General features: G+C 36.8%; 1 long non-coding RNA gene across 2 annotated transcripts; it reads right to left on the bottom strand.

The window, feature by feature from the left end:
- Positions 1–16,263: 16,263 nt before the first annotated feature.
- Positions 16,264–21,072, bottom strand: LOC148527239 (uncharacterized). Of its 2 annotated transcripts, none has more exons than XR_015878055.1 (2): positions 20,909–21,072; positions 16,264–17,494 (listed from the first exon to the last, which is right to left on the bottom strand). It is a non-coding gene; the product is annotated as an uncharacterized LOC148527239 (long non-coding RNA). The 2 variants fall into 2 exon arrangements; XR_015878054.1 differs by lacking the exon at positions 20,909–21,072 and adding an exon at positions 17,846–17,970.
- Positions 21,073–27,458: the final 6,386 nt, after the last annotated feature.

The following is a 27,458-nucleotide window of genomic DNA, read 5'->3' as shown; positions in this document are numbered from 1 at the left end:
TAGGTGTATATGTGTCAAAGTCAACAATCAAGAGAAGACTTCACAAGAGTGAATATAGAGGGTTCACCACAAAATGTAAACCATTGATTAGCCTCAAAAATAGGAAGACCAGATTAGAGTTTGCCAAACAACATCTAAAAAAGCCATTACAGTTCTGGAACAACATCCTATGGACAGATGTGACAAAGATCAACTTGTACCAGAGTGATGGGAAGAGAAGAGTATGGAGAAGGAAAGGAACTGCTCATGATCCAAAACATACCACCTCATCAGTGAAGCATGGTGGTGGTAGTGTCATGGCGTGGGCATGTATGGCTGCCTATAGAACTGGTTCCCTTGTATTTATTGATGATGTGACTGCTGACAAAAGCAGCAGAATGAATTCTGAAGTGTTTTGGGCAATATTATATGCTCATATTCAGTCAAATGCTTCAGAACTCATTGGACGGCGCTTCACAGTGCAGATGGACAATGACCCGAAGCATACTGCAAAAGCAACCGAAGACTTTTTTAAGGCTAAAAAGTGGAATGCTATGCAATGGCCAAGTCAATCCCCTGACCTGAATCCGATTGAGCATGCATTTCACTTGATGAAGACAAAACTAAAGGGAAAATGCCCCAAGAACGAGCAGGAACTGAAGACATTTGCAATAGAGGCCTGGCAGAGCATCACCAGGGATGAAACCCAGCGTCTGGTGATGTCTATGCATTCCAGACTTCAGGCTGTAATTGCCTACAAAGGATTTGCAACAAAGTATTAAAAAGTGAAAGTTAGATTTAGGATTGTTTAGTTTGTCCCATTACTTTTGGCCCCTTAAAAAGTGGGAGGCACATATAGAAACCGTTGTAATTCCTACACCGTTCACCTGATTTGGATGCAATTACCCTCAAATTAAATCTGAAAGTCCGCAGTTAAAGCACATCTTGTTTGTTTCATTTCAAAGCCATTGTGGTGGTGAATAGAGGCCAAAATATGAAAATTCTGTCAATGTCCCAATATTTATGCACCTGACTTTATATTGGGGAAAGGGGGGGGGGGGGGGGGGGCAGGAGACCTCAGCACTCACTTTGTACTCTCTGTAGATATAAAATCTTAAGGTAGCCTTTCTATTCCCAATTTAAGATTTACTATATGGTCTCTCAACTAGCACTTTTGGTCTCCAGGCTGTGTGCTGGTTCTGATTCTACAATGGTAAATCCTTGGTGAGCATACAGGATTTCCTTTATCTCTTTTAAAGGTCCTTCTCTCTAAACATCTTCCAGGGGGTAAGCCTCATTTGTTACTTCAAGATTTGTTGGTTTGGTACTTTGCACAGTATTATTTTGGGAGGAAATTAAGATCCACATGTTCCTCTTTGGTTTGATTGTAGATATTCTGGACTGGGCATGCTTTTTTCTTTCCTATGGTATCTGTACTATTGATCAGCTGTTTTCCAATGGTGTTTTTTACTGCGTTTGCAGTCAGAGTTTGGCCTTCCTAATACACTATTCTATAGATCTGCCATGCTTTGCATGTCCATTTTAGAAAATTCTCTCTTTTGCTGTCCAATTCTGTTCTTAAACTCACACTCCTAAAATTTACCCCCCAAGAAAGTAATTTTCTATCTCTATAGTGACCTTACTTTCAGTTATTTGCTGAATGCCCTCCTTCCTCTTAGGAATAAATTGGAAGTAGACTTGGGTTCTCTTCAATATGAATACTAGTCTCAGATCTTTGGATCTATCCGCTGTACCTCACCATGTATTCAATATCAACAAATTCACTATTTTATTCTGCTTATATCGTATCGTAAACCTGCTGTTCTAGCTTATATGGCTGTTGGCTCCCTTCTAATTGTCGTAAAGGTCTAGCCATTGACTGTAACTTTTGGCATTTGAAATGGGACTATCCTAGGGTTAATGATTTCTGGCTACAGGTTTGGTGAAACATTCAATCTACTTTTCCTACTTTGCTGTCTGCTGAGGTCAAACTCTATTCATTGGGCTTATATGGGAATTTTTTTAATGGCACTATTTGCCGATATGTTATGGGCCTGTCTATAACATGCCAAAGAGATTTGAGAGGTGTGGATGAACTTAGGTGGCTTGAGCCAGGACTTCCTCATGTATAGATGTGAGGAGGTAAAGATATGATAGTGGATGATGGGCCCGAAGGCGTGAACAAGAATAGAAAGTCTTTATTGAACAGCAGGTTGGAATGGAACTGAATATATAATACTACATGAATGAGCATAATCAGATTGGGACCGATGATGCTGGATTGAGAGCTGTATAGGTTTCAGACAGATGTTGATGATTTGAAGAACTTCATGGAATTGAATCCGATGTTGAAAAATGTATGAACTTGCTAGGTTTTAGACCGATGTTGAAGAATTAAAGAGCTTAATTGATATGAATCTGATATTAATGAATTGAATAACTTGATTGGTTTGGACTGATGTTGATGTATTGAAGAACTTAATTGATTAGAGTCCGATGTTGATGAATTGATGAGCTTGATCGGTTGGGACCGATGTCGATGAATTGAGGAACTTAATTGATAAGAGTCCAATGTTGATGAATTAATTAACTGGATCGGTTGGGACCGATGTTGATGAATTGATTAACTTAATTGATAAGAGTCTGATGTTGGAAGCATTGGATGAGACTGATGGGTGAAGGTATTGGCTGGAACTGATGGTTGCTGTAAGAACAAGTCTCGGTGGTAAAGCCAGAAAATAAATGAGTGAAGGCTGCACTAAACCTGTGTATTCCATAAGACATGCTGGCCTTGAGGAATAATAGGGATTCACCTTCCCTAATACGAGGTTTAGCATAAACGCCAGGGGTGATTTTTTGCTTTTTATTCTAAACCTCAGTGGAAAAACCACACTGGTGTGCAAGATGGTATATGAGACTTGTTTACCAGATCTAGGAACTGGATATAATGAACTAGGACCATTCAGATACAGAGTACCTGGGAGATCAGTATTAAGCTGTAAGCTTAATTGATATGAATCTGATATTAATTAATTGATGAAGTTGATTGGTTGAGACCAATGTTGATTAATTGAAGAACTTAATAAAAGTCTGATGTTGAAGAATTGATGAACTTGATTGTTTTAAACCGATGTCGTTGAATTGAGGAACTTAATTTATAAGAGTCCGATGTTGATGAGTTGATGAACTTGATTGGTTGGAACCAATGTTGATGAATTGATTAGGTTAATTGATAAGAGTCCGATGTTGAAAGCATCGGATGAGACCGATGGTTGAAGGTATCGGCTGTAACCGATGGTTGCTGTAAGAACAAGTCTCAGTGGTAAAACCAGACTAGCATGCAAGATGGTATAGGAGAGTTGTTTACCAGATCTAGGAACTGGATATAACAGACTGGGACCATTCAGATACAGAATACCTGGGAGCGCAGTACTGAGCTGTAACTTCAGCAAGAACCGATTTTGTACTGGCAAAGAGGCCAGTCAGGAAATGGAATTTATAGGGGAGTATCCCCAGGGATTGGATACTGCTATCAGCTGGTCTGGGAGCAGCACTCTGAGTGGTGGAGGAGAGTCAGGTGAAAGAGTCCAACATGGCTGCACCCATACTGTTGTTCTGGAGGTAACACTGGCATGCAGTTTGTATGCCATCATGCTGGGGAGACACGCTGTGAGCAAGTGACTGTGGAGAGCCATCTCCATGCTCAGTGACAGGACACTGAGAAGATGGGGCAGGAGTAAACCTCAGCACCAGCCAGGAGCAATTTGCAGCATGATCGGACCTCTATGCTATCCAGGAGTGATGTACCACACGATTGGACCTCGGTGCTAGCCTGAACAGGCACTGGAAAAGTAAAAAGGTGGTTTTAAGTCACAGGTCTTGTTAATAAAGCCTTATGTCATGAGTAGTATGTCTATACAAGCCAAAAGGCCTTCCAGAAATCTCACAAGCTATGGGTTAGGTGGTCTTAGTCTCTCTGAAGGACCGCCGAAGAAATTTCACTATAATTTCTCCTTATTCTTCTCATACCCTGTCATTATTGTTATATTTGCACTGCTGCACCCATACACTGAGATTTGATTGTATATTACTTTATTGTACTTTTTCTGTTCACTACTTCTTTTGCACTGTAAATTACATATATTAATCTTCTGTCTTCAGTTCACGACTTGGGTCGACATGTTTGCTCTATGCTCCTCTGTAAGTTTTTCTCCGAAATTTTATTTTGTGTACTTTATCAGCGGCTGTATAATTTTTTTTATTTTACTTGTTTTTCTTTTCTTTCTGTTCATAATTTTAATAAAAATATCACTTGATATAAAAAATTAAGTAGGTTTGTAGAATAAGTCTGGTGATATATTAAGTTAGGATTGTAAAATTGTAAAATCAACTTTGTGTTATATAATTTATACATTGTTAGTTGTAAGCTGAAAAGAAGTAGCCTTAAGTAATGAATCACCACAACATGGAAGTTATTGCTTCTGTTAGTATGATATTTTGATATTTAAAACTGTATTATAATGGCACCAGCATATTTTTTTTCTGATTTTCTGTTTGCATCTGGGGGGGGGGGGAATCCTTGCCTCTCTGCTCTGGTGTAAAGTAAGGATGACGCAGAAGTGCTGCTGAAGGAAGAGTTCTGGGGCAAGAGCAAATGCCTGATGACACAATACAATCAGGTAACAGCAGATCAGTGATAATCCAACTATAATTTAATACATTTATTTGGGGTCCCACATCTGGACCACTGTAGTGCAAGTTGAGATACAGGGTGAAGGTTTACTGTGGGAGCCCTTATGCTGTGCGAACAAGCCGGCCAAAGGCGAAACGTATGTCACCCAATTACAGAAGCGGCCAGCGGCCAGGTATTTTCCTGGAAACAGAGTGGATGAGAGAACCGCTGTTCATAGCCACACACTTTATATTATAGCGCACTCTACACAGGGAAGCCGCTCAGTGATCCAGGCTGTTGCCTGACAACAGTATAGGGAGGAGATCCCTCTATTAATGCCACGAGCTCCCAACACGACTTGCATGCACTCACACCAGGTATCCAGGCGTGGTGGTTTCACAGGCATCTGACTACAGTGGAACAAGAACAACTGAGTTAGAGTCCATTTCAACTGATAGCTAAGTATCAATGGTTAATGTACTAACTTGTGGCAAGTTTGCTAAACATATGCTGGGAACATGACTAGTACTTTAACTAGCAATGTTTTAAATCAAGGCGTATGTTATTATTTTGAGGTTCAATTAATTTTTTAACCTATTCTTTAACTTATTGAGAGTGTTAATTTGTGCTAAATAATGGCACATCAATATGTTACTGGTATACTCATGACATACAGTCTCCTGATAATAGACTATAGCAGTCTTTAGACCCTAAGATTTCTTTCATAATTAACACATCACTGTGCAAATAACTTGTGTTACTACATTGTGGTTCAATAGATGTTACAAATTGTTGTGAATGACAGTATTAACTATATATACCTTTATTTGGATACTGTGACTAAAATCTGTTACATATTATAATTGGACTGCAGCATTGCAGAAGTATATTCCATTTCAATTCATGACTATAGGATGTGTTTAAATTTGTGGAAGTGTGCTATCTTAGCAACAGTGAATCACTGCTAGGCTGCTTGGATTGCCAGCAGACCTCATGGTTATTCTCCCATATTAAGACACTACCTTGCAATCAAATTGTGTTGCTTCTGCTGTGTGGTAATTGACCTTGGATACTGTGACTAATAATTTGTTACATGTTATGTCTGGACTGCAATGTTGCAGAAGTGTATCCTTGTTTACTTCAAGGCTATAGGATGTGCATGAATTTGTAGAAGTGTGCTGCTTTAGAGACAGTGAATTACTGTTAGACTGTATTGATTCTCACCAGTCTGTTTATAAGGGATATAGATGTATATTATCTCCATTATTTCGCAGCAGGGCATTATGTCAAATTTAAGGAGATCGTGATTCATGATATACCCTCCTATGTATTAATTTATGTTATATGTAACTTATTTTAAATAGTGATATTAAACGTTAAGTTTATTTATTTTCAAATTACATTACAAGTAGTGCCCCCAAACAAGAGTCTGCTTCTTACTCTTTTGCTCTGTTTTGATTGTACCCTTCTGGCTCTGGGGAGCACCACCAACAGTTAAATTATTACCACTTGTGGTTTATGCTATTTTTGTCATGTTGGTTTGATTTATATCTAAAATATCTGAATCCTGTGTGGCTCTCACCCCCCCTTTTTTTCTTGAACTAATCTCCTCTGTACGTTTTTCTCCGAAATTTTATTTTGTGTAGAAGTTATTGCTTCTGTTAGTATGATATTTTGATATTTAAAACTGTATAATAATGGCACCAGCATATTTTTCTGATTTTCTGTTTGCATCTGTCTGGGGGGGGAATCCTTGCCTCTCTGCTCTGGTGTGAAGTAAGGATGACGCAGAAGTGCTGCTGAAGGTAGAGTTCTGGGGCAAGAGCAAATGCCTGATGACACAATACAATCAGGTAACATCAGGTCAGTGATAATCCAACTATAATTTAATACATTTATTTGGGGTCCCACATCTGGACCATTATAGAGCAAGTTGAGGTACAGGGGGAAGGTTTACAGTGGGAGCCCTTGTGCTTACACAGGTTTTCACAGGTGAACTAATTTGTTTATATAGATTTTATTTGCAAGAGTTTAAACATATATTTTATAACTATACGTTCTCTCAAGTTCATGTCAAATCATTGAAACAGTTACCTTATAGAAGATTCCAGTCACCTACATATTATATAACAAAGGTTGGTCAGCGTCAATTACTTCTTCTCACTGGAGGTGTAATGGTTCAATCATAACGCACAGCATGTAAACCTATCCTTCTACATCCCCACAATTGTGTCAGTCTCTAGCTTTGTCTTTCTGATTGTTATCATGTAAACAGCTATTACTAAGGTCTGGGTTCAAACCTACTGCACTTGAACCTCTCAACTAATTTCCATTTCAATATAATATACTCTTTGTATATTCCATATCTGTTTAACCTGATATATTGACCACTTCATTTTATACTCATCTCAAGTATTCCTTGTTTTGTATTTTTTGCGATCTCTTATGATCTATACAACCTCTGGAGTGCACTTTTCTTCTATATTCACCCAGCACATTCCCTGAGTGTTATTTTTAAAGCTCAATTAAAAGCTCACCTCCTACAAAAGGCATATTCTTAAATGTTTTATGCCTACACAGTCTCTCCAGATATACTTGACGTTAATGGTTTGCACTTATCTATCAATGCACTATTACTCCTACTGTGCCTGTACAGTTCCCATTATCTGACTAGATTTATAACCCTTTTGAAAGGGGCTCATATTATCTTTTGTTAGGCTGCAGTGGATGTTTATATATAGCGCTGCTGTGGATTGGTGAATTGTAAATTAATTAATTTATTGTATTATGTAGACATTAATGTTCCATTTTATCAGAATATGGCATGCTGTTGCTTATGTAAATAAGATAATAAACTTAAGTGTGTAGGAATAGTAAAATACAGCAATAGAACAATATTATTTTAAACTAAGACTGCTGTGCCTTATTCTTCTTGCTTCAGATCTATATCCCAGGGGGAAATATTCAGCATGTCAACTTCAGACACAGCACCTGGCAGCGATGCTACATTAAGAGTACATCTACTCACTTCACTCTCTAATGACTAATGTATACATAAACATTTATCTGTCATTACCATTAAATAGCATACAGTAGTTTAACTGTATACTGCATTTTATCTATTTTAACTAAGCATTTCTTCTTCAAGTGTTCTACATTTGGAATTTGGTATGATTTCCCAGTGGTTGGGATGCCGGCGGTCAGAAGACCGACAGCGGCATCCCCATGTTCAACATACCAACAGGGACCAGTATGTAGACTAACCATCCCCCTCTAACCCCCTAACCTCCCCCAGGTGGTGCCAAACCCTAACCTCCCCCCAGTGGTGCCCATCCCTAACACCCCCTTCCTGCACTCTAACCCTTCCTGGTTGGTGCCTAACCCTAACCTCTCCCCTGTTGTGCCTAACCCTAACCTGAATTACCAGTAATGTAGCAGGAGGCATCCACCTCCTGCATGCATTACTGGTCTGATCTGCATCTAAGGACGCAGCACCGGATCATCTATGTGCCCCATCGGCCGGCTGATTGACCATAGGGTCACGCAAGCCAGTCGTCGCAGATCCTCAAAAAAGGCCAGGAAAATCTCCGTCAGCTGACAGAGACACTGGCCTCTCCACTACCCCCCCAACGGTGGTGACATGCCTCCATTTCAAGAAACGGAGGCTGTCGCTGACCCTTCCCTGCCCACAAACAGCAGCAGACTGCCGTCACTGACAGTGTGCTGCCGAACTCCATGCATGATCGCAGACCCATTTTGCACAAGCGCAGAACAGGTCCTGCACATGCGGAGATCCCGGAACATCGGGAATCTGTGATGCATCAGGCCCATAGTCTTACAAACTTTGTTGGAGTATAACAGATGTTATGCTCTAATTTGTTGTGTATACCTGAGTCCATGTTCTAAGTTCATGTTTGTGGAGTATAACTGAGGCTCAGTTTATGTTAGCAGTATAAAATTAGAACATAGCCTTAGTTCCATAAACATGAAATTAGAAAATGGACTCAAGTATATACCACATATTGAAACAAAGCCTCAGTCATACTCTGCCAAGCATAACAGAACAACATTGATTCACTTAGTACTGGTCATTGCGTCAACATTCAAAATATTGACAGTCAAAATGTCTACAACATTATATCAACCAGCAAAATGTCGACACAATCGAAATATCAACACACTCGAAATGTGGTTAGGGTTTTGGGAAGAGTTTTGGATACGGTTAGGCTTATTCTTCTATTAACATTTTCACTGTAAATATTTTGTATTTGTTGACATTCTGGTCTCCAGAATTTGATTTCCAGCATTTGTACCTGTCAACATTTTGTACCTGTTGACAGCACGGTATTGTTAATTTTGACAGTTGACATTGTCACTGTTGACATTTCATACCAGATTCTGTTCAATGTATATGGCACAAGCATAACCTTTGAGTATAGCCTCATTTATAAAGCACAAGCTTAATATTAGAGCATAGCCTCGGTTATAGACAGACATACAATTAGAGTATAGCCTTAATTATATGCCTACAAGCAAAAAATTAGAACAGTTTTACTTACTGTATACATCTTCAGTCATACAAACATTACATAGCAAGTTATATACTCACAAGGATAAAAATAGGGCACAGCCTCAGTTATATACAACAATCATAGCCTATGAGCACAGCCTGAGTTATAATGAAAGAGTTTGGAATTTAAGCACAGCCTCAGCCATACACTACCTACATAATAAGAGAGCACAGCTTCTGTTATGCACACAGGCAATAATTTATAAAACGGCTTCAATTGTACAGCAAAAAGCAAAAGATTTTAACATAACCTCAGTTACACCCCCTCTAGCATAATATGTGACCATGGCATATATTTAGTTCACCCCATAACAAACCTTTCTAGCATTTATTTATGGTGTCCACTAGGAATGGAGGAGGATGCAAGACAAGTTGCTGGCCTTCATTCATGTACAGTATGCTGGCTAGTTATGTAAAATATAATATGTCAGTAAAACTAACAATGGTATTTGGTACTGTCTCCACACAGGGACACATACAGTATGTTGTTGGTGTTGTTAATATTCTATTTAAATTCAGATGATGTACAATGAGTGAAACACACACACACAAATCAAACACACATTACGCCGTAAACCTATATATCGGTTTTTCTTTAAATGCTTTTCTGTCTGTATGTAACAGACTTCCTTCCTACCCTTTGTTTTATATCACTCTCTACTCTAGATTGGGAAATCTGTCACAGGCTGATAGCTAGGTGTTGCATAGCAAATCAGCAGTCTCTGCTTATGATTAACCCAATTCATCATATCCATCGGAGGGAGAGGAAACATAAGTGACTGCTGGTTTTCTGTGATGCTGGTACCTTGGGATAACAGGAGTTTTACATTTCTAGCTGTTATTTTTCTTTATATGACATGATGATTATTTTTTGACAAAACGAAAAAATTTAAATCTGCAAAGACCCATAGCAACCAATCCATATTTAGCTTTCATTTTCTAACTCAACTGATCAAAGCTAATGTGTTATTGGTTGCCACTTTTGTACTATGACATTTTGCTTGTATATAGTGATATACTGTATAAACAACTCTGGATGCCTGCATTGTTTTACATGTGAGACTTTCTGGCTTGTTTGGTTTTAAATCTGAGATAATTACGTTGCTATTACTGATATTGGACGGCATTTCCTGCTCCTCACAGACCTTTACTGAATAAATCCTTACTCTTATTTCAAATTGTCTCTTACCCACTGGCATTTTGCTTTTATCCCTTAAGGATGCACAAGTCTTAATGATCCTTTAAAATGTTAAATTGTGTTTGTCTTACCTGTCCAGCATTTGCCCCTTCTCCAATAAACCTATAATTTCTAAACTTCTGGAACACTTTACTTTTACTCCTAGATTAAGCAGTAATTCTGAGCCATTTCCAGTCTGGTACTTGCACAGCTCATTTGACTGAAACTGCTCTTTTCAGAATTACTAATGACCTTCAGATTGTTAAATCCAAATGTCACTTTTCTATTCTCATCCTGCTTGTTCCCCTGATATATTGTACACCGTTAACCACTTATATTTCATATTCACACTCTCTGATAATATAAAACTGCTGAATTTGTCTCTCTGTCTCTCAATTCATATCTTGGTCCTCTATGTTCTGTTTATTTCGTCTCCTAAAAATAAAATAGTTTTGCATGATATTTCCCTTTAAAGAAGAGCTCCAAAAGAATAAGAATAAGCCTTGTCTATCCAAGATGCTTTGCCCATGAAACATTGCCCTGGTCCAGAAGAGTATGGACGGACAGAGATGTTCAGGTATATAGATTTAATAAATATACATGTTTTGCATTCCTTTTTAATCTCTAAAATTTAAGAGTTTTTATTGACGAAACATCAACACTAAACACCCCAAGAAACCTCCCATGTTTTCCCACTTTAACTAGGACAGAAATGAAAAGTGTTTAGATTTTATTTCAAGAGTATTTTAAATGATAAGCTTCTCTTAAAAATTATTTATATTCCTAAATGATATGTTTTATATAAAATGACCTCTAAATTGTCATTTTTTCATGTCCTGACTAGTGCAATCTTCTGCTACCTGGCCTACGTACTTAACATTCTTTTTATCAGTCAGTCAACTTACATTCCAAAGCAAGTAAGAATGTATTGTTTGAAAATATTTGCTCACTCACACTTTAATTCAATTTGATTTGTAACATCCACCCTGTGGAGTAATTTGGTGTGTGTTGAACCAGTCTACAACCTATCAACGTCCTAGGATCCAATGACATCACTGATGCACTGCCTGACTATATTACATGAACCCTGACATATTTATGACATAATAGTTCCTAGTAAATTGACAGGCTACATTCTCAGAAATAATAGTTCATCTCACACTATAGATGCCTCCATCATGTGTGTGACAGGTGACAGGTCCACTTAAAGTCCCTTTTATGGACCTCCATATTTCCTCATGTTACCAGTAAAGCACTTCTATCTACTTTTCAAACATGCCACTCTAAGGGTTTCTCTTTAACAGGTTATATTACCTGTTAAACTCATTTCTCCTGATCTGTGTCACAATGTACTATGTTACACTCATTGTTCAAATCTAAACTCTTGTAGTGCCATTATGAATCAAGAAATAATTTAATTTAACAAGTGCATTGATGTCAGCACCTACAATATATATTAATTTGTCCAATGATGAAATTATATTTGATTGCACAGTGCATATACTGGTTTGCTCTGTATGGACCAAATGTACAGTAATAGCCTGTGATTTGCAGGCAAGGGTGGTATGTTGGTGATATATGTAGCTGCTAGATTTAAAGCAGCAATTTGTTACAAAGCAAAACCAACCTCGTTTTGCTTTAAAACTAATTGGTGCTTTAAAACTAGAGACTACTTTATCGAAATTGTGTCATAGGCAATTACATGGGACCTAGGACTGTACTTTTATGATGCATTTGAGTCCATATTTTGCAAATGCTTTTTTTCATGGTGGAAATTATATATATGCAATAGCAAAAGTCTCAGATCAGTGGAATAACTTATTACAGCATTTGGAATACCTTCATTTATTAAACTTTTCATTTTTTATTACTAAATACAACTTTTTTCAGCTACTATTACATATAATTTTTCCTAGGAAAGTGAGGGATATTTGATCTGTCTGTAGTTTCAAGATTTACACATTTACAATTTTTAACACATCGGTATACTATACTTGTGTACAGGGCTATTTTTCTGGAAATATAGGTTCAGGAACTGTGGGAGGAGCTACTGGTGGTGGACCTATAAAAAACAATTATATATATTATATATATACATATATATTATATGTACATATATAGTATTTAGAAAAGAAGGCACTCAAAGGGGACTTTAAAATAAAACTTATCTTATGGAATATACATTTTGGCCCAGGACATTACGTTGTAGTTAATGAGGGGTTTCCGGAACTGAGTTCCTGATTGTCCCTGATGAAAAATAGCACTGCATGTTTGTATAAATGCACATCGTGGATGACATACACCTAGACTGGCACATGAGCTTGAACTGAAAGTAATGAATATGTCCTCTCTCAAGTCATTTGATCATTTTGTGCAGCTAAACAATCTATGTGGCCTGCCAATAAAATTGCTGAATTTTACAGAATCTTCACCTCTTGAATGTCATTATTATATATCATCCCACAAAGAAAAATCCTTTTTTTGCACTTGAGTGCACAATCAGGCTCATTATTTCAGATAAGCTGCATTCTGTATGAAACTGCGCATCTGCCCAGGTCTGGCAAAGTCCAGGCATCATGGTCAATAAATCACTGCTTAAGCTACAATTGATGCTGCCTTGCTGTGCTAATTCATCCGCAACATTGTAAAAACAAGACTAAGTGCACAAAAAAAGTTACACTTGATGTAACAGAATTAGCATAATACTGATGCATGTATTCTAGATTTTCCTATATCTATTGGCCAATGTGAATAATCGGTATGGCTAGAGCTCAGACCAGGCATATCATTGAATGGAATATACAAGTGCTACAGTATTCTTTTAAAATTAACATTTTCTAAACACATCAAATAATATTCAGGAAAGCATATGCCAATTAGGAGAACAGGGCTAATATGGTTAGAATCTTGCCAACATTATTATGATAGTTGAAAACAAGTCAGAAAAAATATATCTGGGGCAAGCATGTGAGTTCCTCATATAATATATATTACAAGCATATAAATGTCCTTATAAGCTGAAATGTTTATCATTCTACCCTACAAAAAGGAACAGATATCCCATCATTGTATTATAATGGCAGTGAGATGGATTTCTTTATACTACATACAGTGTTCCGGGGTCTGAAGGCCTGATCATAGACCCCACCATGACTACCCCTGAGATTTGTATCTCATCCAGCATATTTCGTATACATTGTGTAACATCTAACTAATAAGCATAATAAACTTTTCTAGTTATTCCAACAAGATGGAGTCAAAAGCATATAAAACAAATATGTATGAATGTACCTGCTGTTGTTTGAATTGCTATATATATATATATATATATATATATATAGTTCATATATTTATTTCCAGCTCATTAGATGTATATGTAAAATAAGCCAAAAGCAGATGACATCAACAGAAATTTAAATAAATTCTCTAAAAAATATATATTTTCTTGTACCCTTCCTATTGTGTGCTGGTAAACTGATTTTCAATGTACAGTATCAGACTTAAACAAACAGGTTCAACCATACAGTAGCACAATTGTGCCCAGAGAGTGACCAAACTGGCTTAAATTAACTAAACATGCAGTGTATGCCACCTGCAGTTATTACATTGATACACAAACAATGTCATCAACTGAATAGCCTTAAAGCTATTAAAGCTATAATAATAAAAATGATCTTTATTGACCTCTGTGTCATTGTAGGCTCTTCTGGAATAGACTCAAATTTAGGTTAACCTTTCCAGACGGATATGTCCAGCAATAAGACATTAATACATGCTTTCGATCACTGCTCTAATGCTTTAGGTTCAGTTTATTATTTGCATCACTTGCTTAGCAATTTTTTATTTACATCTCCAGGGCTTCAAATGTCGTTTAATTGATTGGAAACCCTACATGTCTTATTACCCGCGGTGTAGCAAATGCACCATAGAGGGCGTTGCGGGACACTGTTGTATTGTTAATTCTGCTGTTACAAAGACTCCATTTGCTCTCCATACAACTTCAGTGCCCTCTACATCCCGCTGCAGTCTAAATGTACTCTGCTATAATGGAGCACAGAGAGAGCAACGATCCAACAAAAGCAGTTTCTTACATATTATTAGCAATTATGACAATTATAACAATTATGACCTATAAAATAAAACGAAAAAGCATCTAGTGTGCTTAATATTTTTAATCAAATTAAATAAACATCCACAAATATTCTTGGCATAAACGCTTCATTTGCAATTATATAGTCTGCAAAGATCATTGCATTAATTGTAGCCTACAGGCTGAGATGTGTGGCGGAATGAACAAAGTTATCAGACCTCGATTGATTCATTATGTGAATTAAAAAAAAAGGATTCTAACGTTTTGACGCACATGCGTACATGCTCCATTATCTGCCTGCTGTGACCTACATACAGAACTGCTACTGTCAGATCTCTTCAGTTGGCTACAGCTATGAATGGTATAATCGATGTGTTGTAATATGTAATTAATATTCAATGTGTGCTGCGCCAGTATATATATATATATATATATATATATATATATAATGTTCACTGAGGCCAGCGAGGTTTGCATTACTATGCACAGTCCATAACTTAAAGGAACAGGTTATTGTCTTAGATGTCACAGCTTTCGTTATCCAGTTGGCGAATCTGTCTTATAACGTTGGGTATGTATATAACAATATGACGACTGTAGCTACCATAGTGATGACAATTGCAAGGTATTTATTACACAATGTGTGGTAGTAAATATACAGTTCATTTAGCAGACAGACTAAAGTAGATATGCAATATTCTAAATTGCAGTATCCAGACAATACAGTCAGAATCCACTATGTTGCAGATTTTATAGGTTCCTTCCTTAAAATCTACACAAAACAGTATCTTCATTACATACATGCCATGTGAGTGTAACTTTTCTGCTGAGCAATAGCTACAGGACGTTCAGTACTTTGATATTCATGATATATAGTTAATTGTGGCCCTAATCTGAGCTTCAAGGATCTACATAAGTGCATCCACTGTAACAGATGCAGCATTAAACTAGTAAAGCGACCTTATTTATAGTCATGACATACGTTTCCTTTACTGCATTTCTGTACAGTGCGGATCGTACGGTAAAATAACTGCATTCTGCCCAGCGCGTTATTTCGTGCGTTTTTGCTCTATGTGGACAGAAAATCTATTTCTTTCACTGTGTACATTGATTAGAATGCCGAAGAACTTTGACATATAAACTATGTAACTTGTTTCAATATATTGCTTTTGTGTAAGACAGCTGGGACGCAGTGTGTTACACATTTATTTCCAAGCCATCCTTTTGTTCGCCTTTCGTATGGGGGGTGGGGGAGGCTATTCGTTACGCTGATACAAGAACAGGGTGTCTTACATTAAATATGCAGATCATTAGAGTGCCTGGAATTAATTATTACATTGTGACCAGCACAGGGAGTCCTGGGCTATTCACAGCAAAGGCCGGTTTCAGCACCTTGGACAGCGAGCCATGTCATATACATATATCCTCTGCCTGTTTTGCAGGGGCTTCGGCGGACCAATGGATTTCAAGATTAAAATGCTAATTTACCAAACACATTTTTTTTCCAAATTTCTTTTAATTGGCATTGTATTAATGAACTCAGCTACGAATGATAATCACACTAGCTATTTGTCAACCATTCACGAAATAATTAAGGCGCTTTGAATTACTTCACCTTGTATTGTGGGGCATCACAACTTAATCCAGAAATGTTTTTCTTTTTATTATTTTTTTTTCTAAAATGCATATGGAAGTTAGTGCAGAGAAATAAAAATGCTTAAATACAACAAAAACTTATTGTAGGACAGGATGTAATTGTAGAAACTGTATTGTAATATAGGAGAGAGAGAGAGAGAGAGAGAGAGAGAGAGAGAGAGAGAGAGAGAGAGAGAGAGAGAGAGAGAGAGATGTGTGTTGGTGTATGCCCACTCTGTATACATAAAAAATTGCATATATTCGCCTACTTGTCATTATAAGTATATCTGTATTTATTCGGTCACACTTCCATTTACAAGACACACTCGAATTAATTATTGCTAATGCGCTTAAGGTTTTGGCTTGTGGAGCTGATGAGGTCTTAGGTGCGGTTCTTCGGTCAGTGCGGTTCTTAGGCTCCGCTCTTGGCATTCACCGCGTGCCTTAATTGTATGACATTAAATCAAGGTCCGCTGTGAACACGGAGAGTCAGAGACTTGGGTCACAACTAAATGGCATCATTGCAAGGACACACAACCCCTCCTTCATTTTTCTTATTATATATTTTTTCTACTGCCATGACCAATGACTGTAGCACTATTTTCTGTAATAGACTGCAGAGCTGGCATTCCATTTTTTTTAATAAGCTCCTTTTTTAATAAGGTAAAATGACTCTTGCAGGCAATCCTTATTATTGAGGTCCATTGACTGTTGGGATACTAAGTGGATTTATGCCTATATGAAACTTGTACGTTTTTTTTTCCTCCTGAGTTATAATAGAATGAGATGCATTAAATAAATTCTTCTTTGCAACACAGGGCTATGACGTTATTCAATGGAAGTCTTGTGTTGACCCGATGATCTTAAGGAAAGGTCGAACCGTGTCATCTTTCTGTGTAATGAGAAAAATTAACTCAATCGCAACTGCCCATCCCAAGAGAGTATGGGCAGCCCATATGGCCTGGCTACAGTTGCTGTAAACGGGGAGGGGAAAAAAGGAATTGAGGAATCTAAGCCTTTTACTGCCATTTAAATGTTAAAAATTATTTGGCATCCATATTGTCTTTCACTGTGAAAAAGCCTGCACCAAGGACTCCTGCACATCCACCATTCTGGATTCAGGGTGTAAGCAGTACGAGAACCCCTAAGACTGGCCGAAGTTGACCTAGTATTGGTGGATGTGTGACTTGGCTTTAGAACCAAAGCAGAAAAATGATATTATTGTCAGCTGCAGATCCATTCTCAGCAGCAGCCATGGGTGGATCCGTAGGTTTAATTTCCAACAGCTATACAGAAACTGCAGCGTAGGCTCGAGGCTGGGGGAGGCAAATGAGGGGACCCAAGTCTTCTACTGGTAGATCCGGATTAAACCTTACAAAATATAAACAAAGCAACAAAATGAATATAGCACTTTAACCAAACAAGCAAACCAAAAAATTAGCTGTTTTCAGAAATGCAGTACTGCGTACTTTAGTGACAAGGACAAGAACAACTAACCCTTAAATATCTAACGCCGTCTTTCTCAATAAATACAGTAACTGTACAAATCTGTCAGTTTAGCCAATAACCAATATAGACAGCAGCAGCCGAGTCTCAACACAACACACCACAGAACATATATATATATATATATATATATATATATATACACACACACTGCATGACATTGAATCTGCAAAAGCAAGGAAATAATGCAAATTTGTTTTTAAAGTATTACAATACCATTTTTGGAAGATGTTCGATCGTAATTGGGCAGCGCTGGACCTCTAGTTGTTCATCGGGTGCATCTGTGGTCATATTTAGGGGGAATGACAGATGCAGCGGTGCGGTCTTTCCCCCTCGCTTGCTGATCCAGAATTAGGGATTAATGGCTGTACAGCCAAACAAATAAAGCGACTGCCTCCTGCACAGGAGGATTACACGGGGCCGCTGACGTCACCAGCCAGGCAGATGTTGGCTCCCAAAGTCCTCATCATCTCCCTGTGTCCTTGAAACCACAGAGAGCCCAGAACACAATCTGTGCTATGACCATTCCCCAATCAAGGGCGAATCCCTCTATCAGCTTTTCCTCGTCTGCTTATCGATCATGGATCTCTCTGTCTTGTGGGGTTTATAAATCACCTATCTCTTTATAACTGTGTAGGGCCAATAGCACTTGCAGTTATTACCTTGCACGCTTAAATACCAAGGTACTTATCTAGGAAAGCTTAAAAACCATTGGAAGGATAAAGGAAAATGCTTCCTAATCACTTTGTAAGAAGTACTTAACCTTTCAGTGGAAAGGGTTATCGTGCACTTTTTATATTGAATATTCAGGATGAAATAGAAGTAAAGTTAGAGAAGAGCCCTTTCCATTCCAATGCAGCAAATTCACTTTCTAGTTTGTGCTGTGAATCCCAGGGACAATGGACATCCATAGGCACTAGTTTACACACAATACATTTAAACAGCCGTGTGGCATTAGACAAAAGCCAGAGCCAGCATCTGACCAAAAATGGCCATACTATTACAAATACAATTCGATGGGTGTCCACAGGCAGGAAAAGCTAGCGCTGCTGAATTATGCAAAGTAATGCAATGGAATAGCAGACCAGGGTATTGAGAAGAGGGGATGTGAGCATGTCAGCAGTTGGGGGAAAGAAATGTATACACTTTCTGCAGCTGCCCATGGTACTATTGATTGCACATATTGCCTTGCTCACTGCAGCATCCAACATACAATTCCTATAGTATTACAATTACTGTGACAATATCCATCAGGCGTATCCACCTTAGAAACTGAACTCTGCTAAGTCTCAAAATACTAGAACACTTTCTGTCTGAAAAAATTAGTCTATGTTTTTTGTGTGATTAAATATGCTGTATATATATATATATATATATATATATATATGTGTGTGTATTATATATGTAATGCACACACACACACACACACACACACACACACACACACACACACACACACACACACACACACACACACACACACACATATATACAGATAGATAGATAGATAGATGATAGATAGATGTGCATATATCTATCAAACGTACATATAATTACATTGTATAGTAACATAGGTGTTAGCACTGTAAAACAATACAGAATACTTGATGATTAAGCAGTACATTCAAGGAGGCAAGGCAGTATCACAAACAGACAGGCGTGATAGGATTGCTTTTATAAATGTGTTAATTAAATGTGAAGTAATATTGTACTTGAAAGATGTGTGCTGTTTTGGCTCAACATCTGATATAAACCATACCCCATGTTTCACACTGTAAAATTAGATGAACTACCGCATCATTTTAAGATATATATTAATGAAAGCAATGATCTAATTTCAAAGATGGCTGCTCAGTACCTGCAGAAACAGTATCAGAATTTTTTTTGCTATAAGACATTGATGCTAATTCTCTTACTGCAGTGTTAGGAATAAAAATGAGTACTGGCTGCAATGTTCTTCCTTCGCTGTCCATGGTTTTGATCTATTGTGTAAAGATATTTTCAGGAATTTGTATACGAGTTTGTATGTCACATGTCAAATCTACAGCAGAAACAATATTTACATACAGATACATAGTATGTGTCTAAAATTATAATCACTACTATGGTAAGGTATGGCCACCTTGTATAAAATCCATTTCATAAAAACATGATCGTCCATCCCATTACTCTAACTTCCATAATGATACCATAGTGTACATGATTGTGTCAGTTTCACTTCCATCAGTTTTAATTGTGAGCTGTCAACCTGCTGTATCTGCATCTTGACCGTAGAAACGTATGTGTGCAGACATGTAGTTATCATAAACACCATAACAATTATGAGCAGTTGCTACTATTTTGATTAATGTTTCTCTCTCCTGTTGTGAACGATTTTATTTGAAAATATTTGTGTGTGTGTTTTTATAAGGTAATGAAGAAAATGCAGCATTATATAAACAATGCCGTAAATAAATGTACAATGTGTCATTTGTCTTTGTAACATTTCTTACTGTGTCAAAGATTCCTGCCTTACATACGCTATGATTCTACAAAGGCCATTGATATATGAAACTCTCTCTCCTCTCTCTCACTCTCTCTATCGCCCCCCTCTCTCTCTCTCTCTCTCTCTCTCTCTCTCTCTCACCCTCTTTCTCTCACCCCCCCTCCCTCTCCATCCTTATCTCTTCCCCTCTCTGTGTGGGTCTCTCTCTCTTATGAAGAAATCAGGGCTTGGAGAACCCTTTGTACCGGAAGAAAATGTTCCATCCACAATAGCCTTCGCCATTTTCTCTCTCCCTAGCACAAAGCCGACAGCTTCAGCATCACACAAAGGAAGCACAGGGGCCATCGGAATTCACTGCACATTTGCATGGAGTAACGGCAAAGCTTTCCCTATTCTAGTATTAAACTGCTTAGCTTATCAGGATCACAATGTCTTAAAAAACTAGAATAAAATAATTAAGCATAAAAGTATCCAGAGGTTAATAAAAACCAAAACAGGAAATAAAGCAAAAAGCATTTTTTTTAAAATGACTGTAAACCTGCAGTGTAAAAGTGACTGTAGATAAGGAGAGGATGAACATTGTGGTCTGATGAACTAGCAGCTTGTATTGGGCGCAGTTACAGTATTTTGCAGAGAGCAAATCGATGTCATGGTATCTGTATCTGCAATGCTACAATCGCCTCATCTGCAGTACAGTAACAATGCAGCAGAAGTCAGTCAGATTGTGAGTGAACAAAGCATGTGTGTGCATACATAAAACCGAGGGGGGAAATGCACAGAAACGCTCTACTTACAGTGAAGGCTTAATGCTGAGTAATCCCCATCAGTCCCTTGTTTATCCATAGCTTCCATGGTTGCAGAATGATTGCACCCAGGACTTGTGCTGGCAGTAATATAAAGATAGATTCTTCATAGCAATGGAAGTCCCATGTTGCAGTTTGCATGTGATTGCACTGAGTGTAAGCTCCTATCCGCCTGTCCTTCTATCAGTATCTCTCTCCCTCTCTCTCTCCTTCCCTCTCCTTTTTTTTTTCAAAAGAGGGCTGGCCGCATTCTGCATCCCAATGAGTTAAATCAGTCACTCTCTTCTCATGCATCAGCAGCCTATTTAACAACCCCAGGGCTGGAGGCACAAAAGAGCATTTAAACTGCCCCCAGTTTATGTGGAAGGCCTCTCTTTGTTTTCCTTTGTTTATGATGTATTTATTTTTATTCCATTACATAATGCATTTTCTATATATACAACACTATGCCTACTTTAATATCTCCATTTTTTTTATTGCTATACACTGAAATGGCCATTGTTAGATAGTAGAGGTCAACTGTGAAATCTTTACACTGGTTACAATGAAATCTTCTGATCACAAACCACTTTTGATTGGAACATGTCAATATGATCACTTGGTAAGCATATTTTCTAATGAAGGGACTGGAAACATACTGTATAGGGTTCATAATGCAATCCACCTACTGGGCAGGCGTTAATGCTGAATCATAACAGTGATTACTAACCTTAAAAAAATAACTGTTATCCAACCACGTACTGTATACAGTGTTTTTCCACATAGGAAATTGTAGGTATTTATAGTCATATTATTCTATGTCGGCCATGACACCGTTAATTAATTGAATCACTGAATATTCATAATGCAACAGAGATAGAAATGCATTTAGTTAACAGTTTGGTGTCCATATGGTATACATGCAATGCATATAACAGGCACAGAACTATGCATACAGAAAATAAAATTAATTCACTAAACCATATACATATACACACACACATATATATATATATATATATATATATATATATATATAATTTAAGCTCTTCCTGTTCAAATACAATATTTGCACGAATGTTTGGGTCTTTACATTCAAATGCAAAACAGAAATTACACAGTGAGACTATCGTTAGAATACAGTAAGATTTATATAGAATATAGATTCCCAATATTCAAATAGTGACAATGTCAGTTGTGATGATCCAAGCACCTACTGCCTTGTATTATGCGCCAATGTCCTTTAGAATATTGCTATAATATATTCATATAGTTGCTATTATTTTTGTACATAGCAAATACTATGATCTACATTTATTATAGGTAAGTTGCATCTCATGTGACAGGCATTGTATTATGATATATTTTCATTCTTTTTGTTGCATAAAACATTATATGAAATGTAATGCACTGAGTCCCTGTGATATCTATGGAAGAAATACTAGAGGAATTTGCTACAACACAACGCTGCCAGTACACAGCCTCAGCACACACAGACTAAACGCGTATAGCATGCATTAATTATTAAAGATCAGCTCCTGTCTCAGGACTCTCCATTCTGCTTGGCAAGCCCATCATCTTCAAACGTCTCAGTTCACTATGTTTGTTCAAAGCTTATGAAAATGTAACCTAACTCATTGGAAGAGGTTGTTGCTAATTAGTTAATAATAAACTTCTCTGGCTAGGGCACAAAAGTATTTTAAAACTGCAAGGTGTTCTTTGTTATTGTGCCACTGGTAGCATTACCATATCAATGGGGGAAACGAACAATGGGATGGTGCAGCTGATCCAAATACCTTCATTTCACTCTTTTTATGTTCTTGTCATTCTTAGGACCAATTGTTTACAGAAATACCTTTTCCCTCTGAATTGATCTCTGCCCTTTGAATGCTTTGCGTCTATCTATCTATCTATCTATCTATCTATCTATCTATCTATCTATCTATCTATCTATCTATCTATCTATCTAATCTATCTTCTGTCTATCTACTATTTAAGGTTTTTTTTGCCATTGGTCAATATATGACGACTTCTGTAGTTAGAATTAGTTATCTTAATGAGAGAGTATGGCAGGTGGGTGGAGAGAGATGATAGATAGATAGATAGATAGATAGATAGATAGATAGATAGATAGATAGATGATACATACATACATACATACATACATACATACATACATACATACATACATGCATGTGTTTTTATGTGCAACACAAAAAAGTAATTAAAAATGAAAAAAAAAATATTTTAATTTGCAACACATCTACAAGTAGATATAAAGACTGAAATATAAGACAAGAAGCGGTACATTGCTGTACCGGTGTTCCTTAGACCTTACTGCGTCGCTTCTTGTTTCTATTAAGTAACTGACCTATTTTGCATAAATACTCTCCTCCTAGAGTGATAGAGCAAAGTGAGGCAAAGGTGTATTTCGCTCGAATCAAACTGCCGGATTAACTACCTTTATGGACGTGTCATGGATACATTATGATATCTTTACTTTTATGTTCAATGAAAAATTAGTTGTTGCGCAATACAGTAATAATATTGTATAATTACTGCTGCTGAGAAAATATGTGTGCACACGCACACGCACACGCACACGCACGCATATCTATTGATATACATATAGAACATTTAATATTTGAAAAAATGAGTATGTATTTGTGTGCGATTATATATACTGTATATATATATATATATATATATATATATATATATAATTCATGTATAATATATACATATATGGTATATATATATCTCCATATGCACATGTATACATGCACACACACACATACACACATAAAATTAAAGAACAGTTTGGAATGTGAGGAATCTCTTACTTTCCCTCTAAATGTCTATTGTTATAAGCTAAACAATGGGATTCTGCGAGCGACAATAAGACTGTGAATGAATAGAGAGCCGGCAGAATGAATGCGGGTCAATGCTTGGGGTCTCTGTCCAACAGCCCCCTTCTCAGCTTGCTACATTGAACTAGCTGAAGGTTTAGTCGTTGCTGGGTCACCAGCCATTTCTCCATTATGCAACAGTCCACAAAAAAAAAATATATATTAATCAGTGCTGACCAGAAGCCCCTTTCACAGACCGAGGGGAACAGAAGGAGATGGGAAGAAAAACTTGCCAGAGATTTGTATTTGGAACCTGCAGCATAAATCCTAGGATTCCTGTTGGAGTGGTGCTACATTGCAAAGTTTAATACGGATGCAGGGGAAGTACATTATTCTCTTACTGTCATTGTTTTTTATGTACCTGTCCCTCTGTCTTTGTGATTCTCGACCTCAATTTTCATTATACCCTCTTTTTTATTATTGGGATTGTTTCATCAGATCCCTCATTTATCCCTCTTTCATGTCAAGACGTTTATCTCTCACCTTTATATTGCTCTTTTTACATAACCATTATTGTGGCACAATTTGTATTTAGTTGTTTAGTTGCTGCTTAGAATGAAAATAGCATGCATGGCCTACATAACATAACCTTTTTAATAGGGCATTTAAGTAGACATTCATGCCTGGTGGGATGTTACTATGCAGCCTGTGTTGTCTTTATAATTCAGTTTCCTGCAACATTCACCCTATGGACCTTCCTAGTGGAGGTTACATCCCTAGTGTGTATACTAAACCACCAACAGGAGTTTTCTCACTCTCTCTCTTCTCTCTCTCTCTCTCTCTCTCTCTCTCTCTCTCTATATATAAAATTATGCACGCCATACGCACACACTACATCATTCATATTGCAGAATGCTGATTATGCACCCATGCAGAAGATAAAAACAAAGCCAAAATCTTATAAGTAATTAATAAAATTAACAAGATGATCAAGATACTATTTATTGCTGTTTTATTGTATGACAAATATTTGATGCACAGTGTTACAGACAGCACAAAGACTGTAAAAGTGTTTTTTTTTTCTTTCCTATCTTTAAAAAAAAACACCTCAAAATGACCCTTTAACAAAGAAGAATCAGATAAAGGAAACTGGAAATTTACAGCATTTTGGTAGATGTTCATTGTTTTATGTTTGTCCATCCCTCATTGCTGAAAAATAAACTGGAATTTGTATTATGCTTCTTTTACTGCTCAGTGGATGTGGTATAGTTATGTACTCATGGAATACTTTAGTGCTAACATAGATAGGCTTTTTAATATTGTGCAGTTCAGAAGCACTTGATGTTCCATTCTGGAGTAATCAAGTGTTACCTGAATTATTTAAGTCCTGGGATTAAAGGCCCTGGTGCTTTGTGCAGACAGGCTCTTACAGCAGACAAAAGACACATTGTTTTATTTTTTTATAGTACAGTGTAGGCTTTGGTTATAATTTGGTCAACACTAACTAAATATTTAACTGCTTCTGGACACCGAAGAAAAATCATACACATACCATCCCTTTGTACTTTGCAGTTCACTTCAAATAAAATTCTGAATACATTCATTGCACAAATATTCTTACTAAGCAGCCAAGTATCTCTCTATTTACAACTGAACAATATTTAGCATTATCTAGACATCTTTTTGATGTGCGATTCTACTGTTTGTGAACATAGTTTATATATTTATTTTATTGCATTCTTAGGGTCTTCAAAATACCTTAAGATGATAATGCTTCTTCAGTTACAGAATTACATTTTGAATGCATGTATAAAGTCTTTGAATGTTAGGGTAGGTATGTCTTCATGCTTAGCTAGTAAGGGATGAATCCTTTAAATCGTAAATTATAATATGGAATTTTTTTTTTAAGTGGGTATTGTAGTGAAGTTAATTTCATAAAGTATTGTCATTTAAAGGTTTTGAAAAATAATGAGGAACATAATAAATTGTAAGACTAAATGTAACTTTTGAAATTGTATTTACAATGTATTTTTATTAAAACATTGCAAATATTAGGCTTATTTGCAACAACACATATTACAACAAATAGTATAAATGTAGGGTATAAAGACATTAATTGAAACCATTCTCCTTTTTACACTCTGTACATATGCAGTCTGAGAGTAATTAGCTTTCTTATTATTGTCAGTCAACTCAAAATAGAGGTTTAAGGAAACTAAAAAGGCCTAAATTGTATAACAAATGCAAAACATAAAAACAACTGCTATCATGAAATATGAATATATGCTTACATAATGCATAGCATTATTATTGATTTAGAATATAATAGCTGCAATTCAAATATTCTCTACATTTTATGATATTTGTAGCTCCATGTTACTGTATCTATGAATCCTATACATTACTTCAGTCTATGCCCTGCTTAGTAACTAGGTCATCAGTCTTTAAATATGTAAATGTTATGTATCCATATATCTGTACATTTCCATTTTGATGGCATAGTGACCTATGCTATCTAAAACTAGTATACACAGTGCCGGACTGTAGTGGGAAGGGTCCAATGGGATATCCATCTATAATAACACCTTGGGTGAAGATGTATTCTATTTTATATGGGGTGTATACTCTGACTGTATGTGCTTAAAAATGTATGGCAATTATACACATGGCTTGCTATCTGCGAATGTGCAGTGGACACTTTTTCAACATGTGTTTAACGGGTTTTATTTTGATTGGTTGGTGAAAGTTTTTATTTTTTTTCAATTATTTCAATTATACCTAAATACATGAACATGTTTTCTACTGGAAAACAACATGTGCTGTCATTTAAAATCCTGGAGTAATTCATCACCTTTCACTTTTAAAGAAATAAAAATTTGTTTCAAACAGATACATTTTTGATGGAATATTTCAAGTAATATAGATGTGTTGTTACTTTATTCAGTTTACAATCTTATGCAGCGTACACAACTAACATACTTGCCCAGAAAACATTGCTTAATGCTGAACCAGTCTTCACGATTAGCAACATTTGCCAGCATTCTTGATAATTTAATTTAGTGAGAAAAAGAGGCTGAATCTCACTCATATAAGATCAGCTAAGTGATTAGTACATTTTCATTAAAAAAAAAAAAACAATTTGCTGAAGGCTTCAATGTTTATCATGACAGAGCATGCTCCACTCATCATAAGTGCTGCCTGGCTTTTAAAATTAATTTTTCTGGGTTACTTAATAGATGATGCCATATGACTGAACAAGGTAGTCTTCATTTTGGACCCACTCCCTCCATGTCATTGAGTGACCTCGCCAGTGATGAAAGTCCCACTGCTCAAATCTGTTTGTGCTGCGGCTTTCAAAGATGCTGACACTGCCCTAATGATCAAGGTCCAGTTTAGATGTTTGCTGGTTTAGGTGGAGGTTTTCCCTTGGTAAACAGGGCACCCACTTTAAAGGGCTTATTTGACACTTATTAAAACATTCACCGAAATTCACATTACATGCTTACAGAACTGACAATGTTAAAAATTCAGAAGGTAAAGCATAGATCTGTTTTTGTAGAATATATAAATATATATATATATATATACACATATTTATATATATATATATTATTAGCAAATAAGTTGTCATTCTCACTTTTCTTAATACAAAATTCATATTTTAATATAGCGTTCTGTGTCATCCAAATTTCACCACCTCCATGTTCACATTC

This window comes from Taudactylus pleione, unplaced genomic scaffold, assembly GCF_031769625.1.
Source record: "Taudactylus pleione unplaced genomic scaffold, aTauple2 ptg000090l, whole genome shotgun sequence".
In the NCBI taxonomy this organism is placed as follows: Eukaryota; Metazoa; Chordata; class Amphibia; order Anura; family Myobatrachidae; genus Taudactylus; species Taudactylus pleione.
The sequence above is the reverse complement of the archived record's forward strand: the minus strand, read 5'-3'. Positions and strand labels throughout refer to the sequence as shown.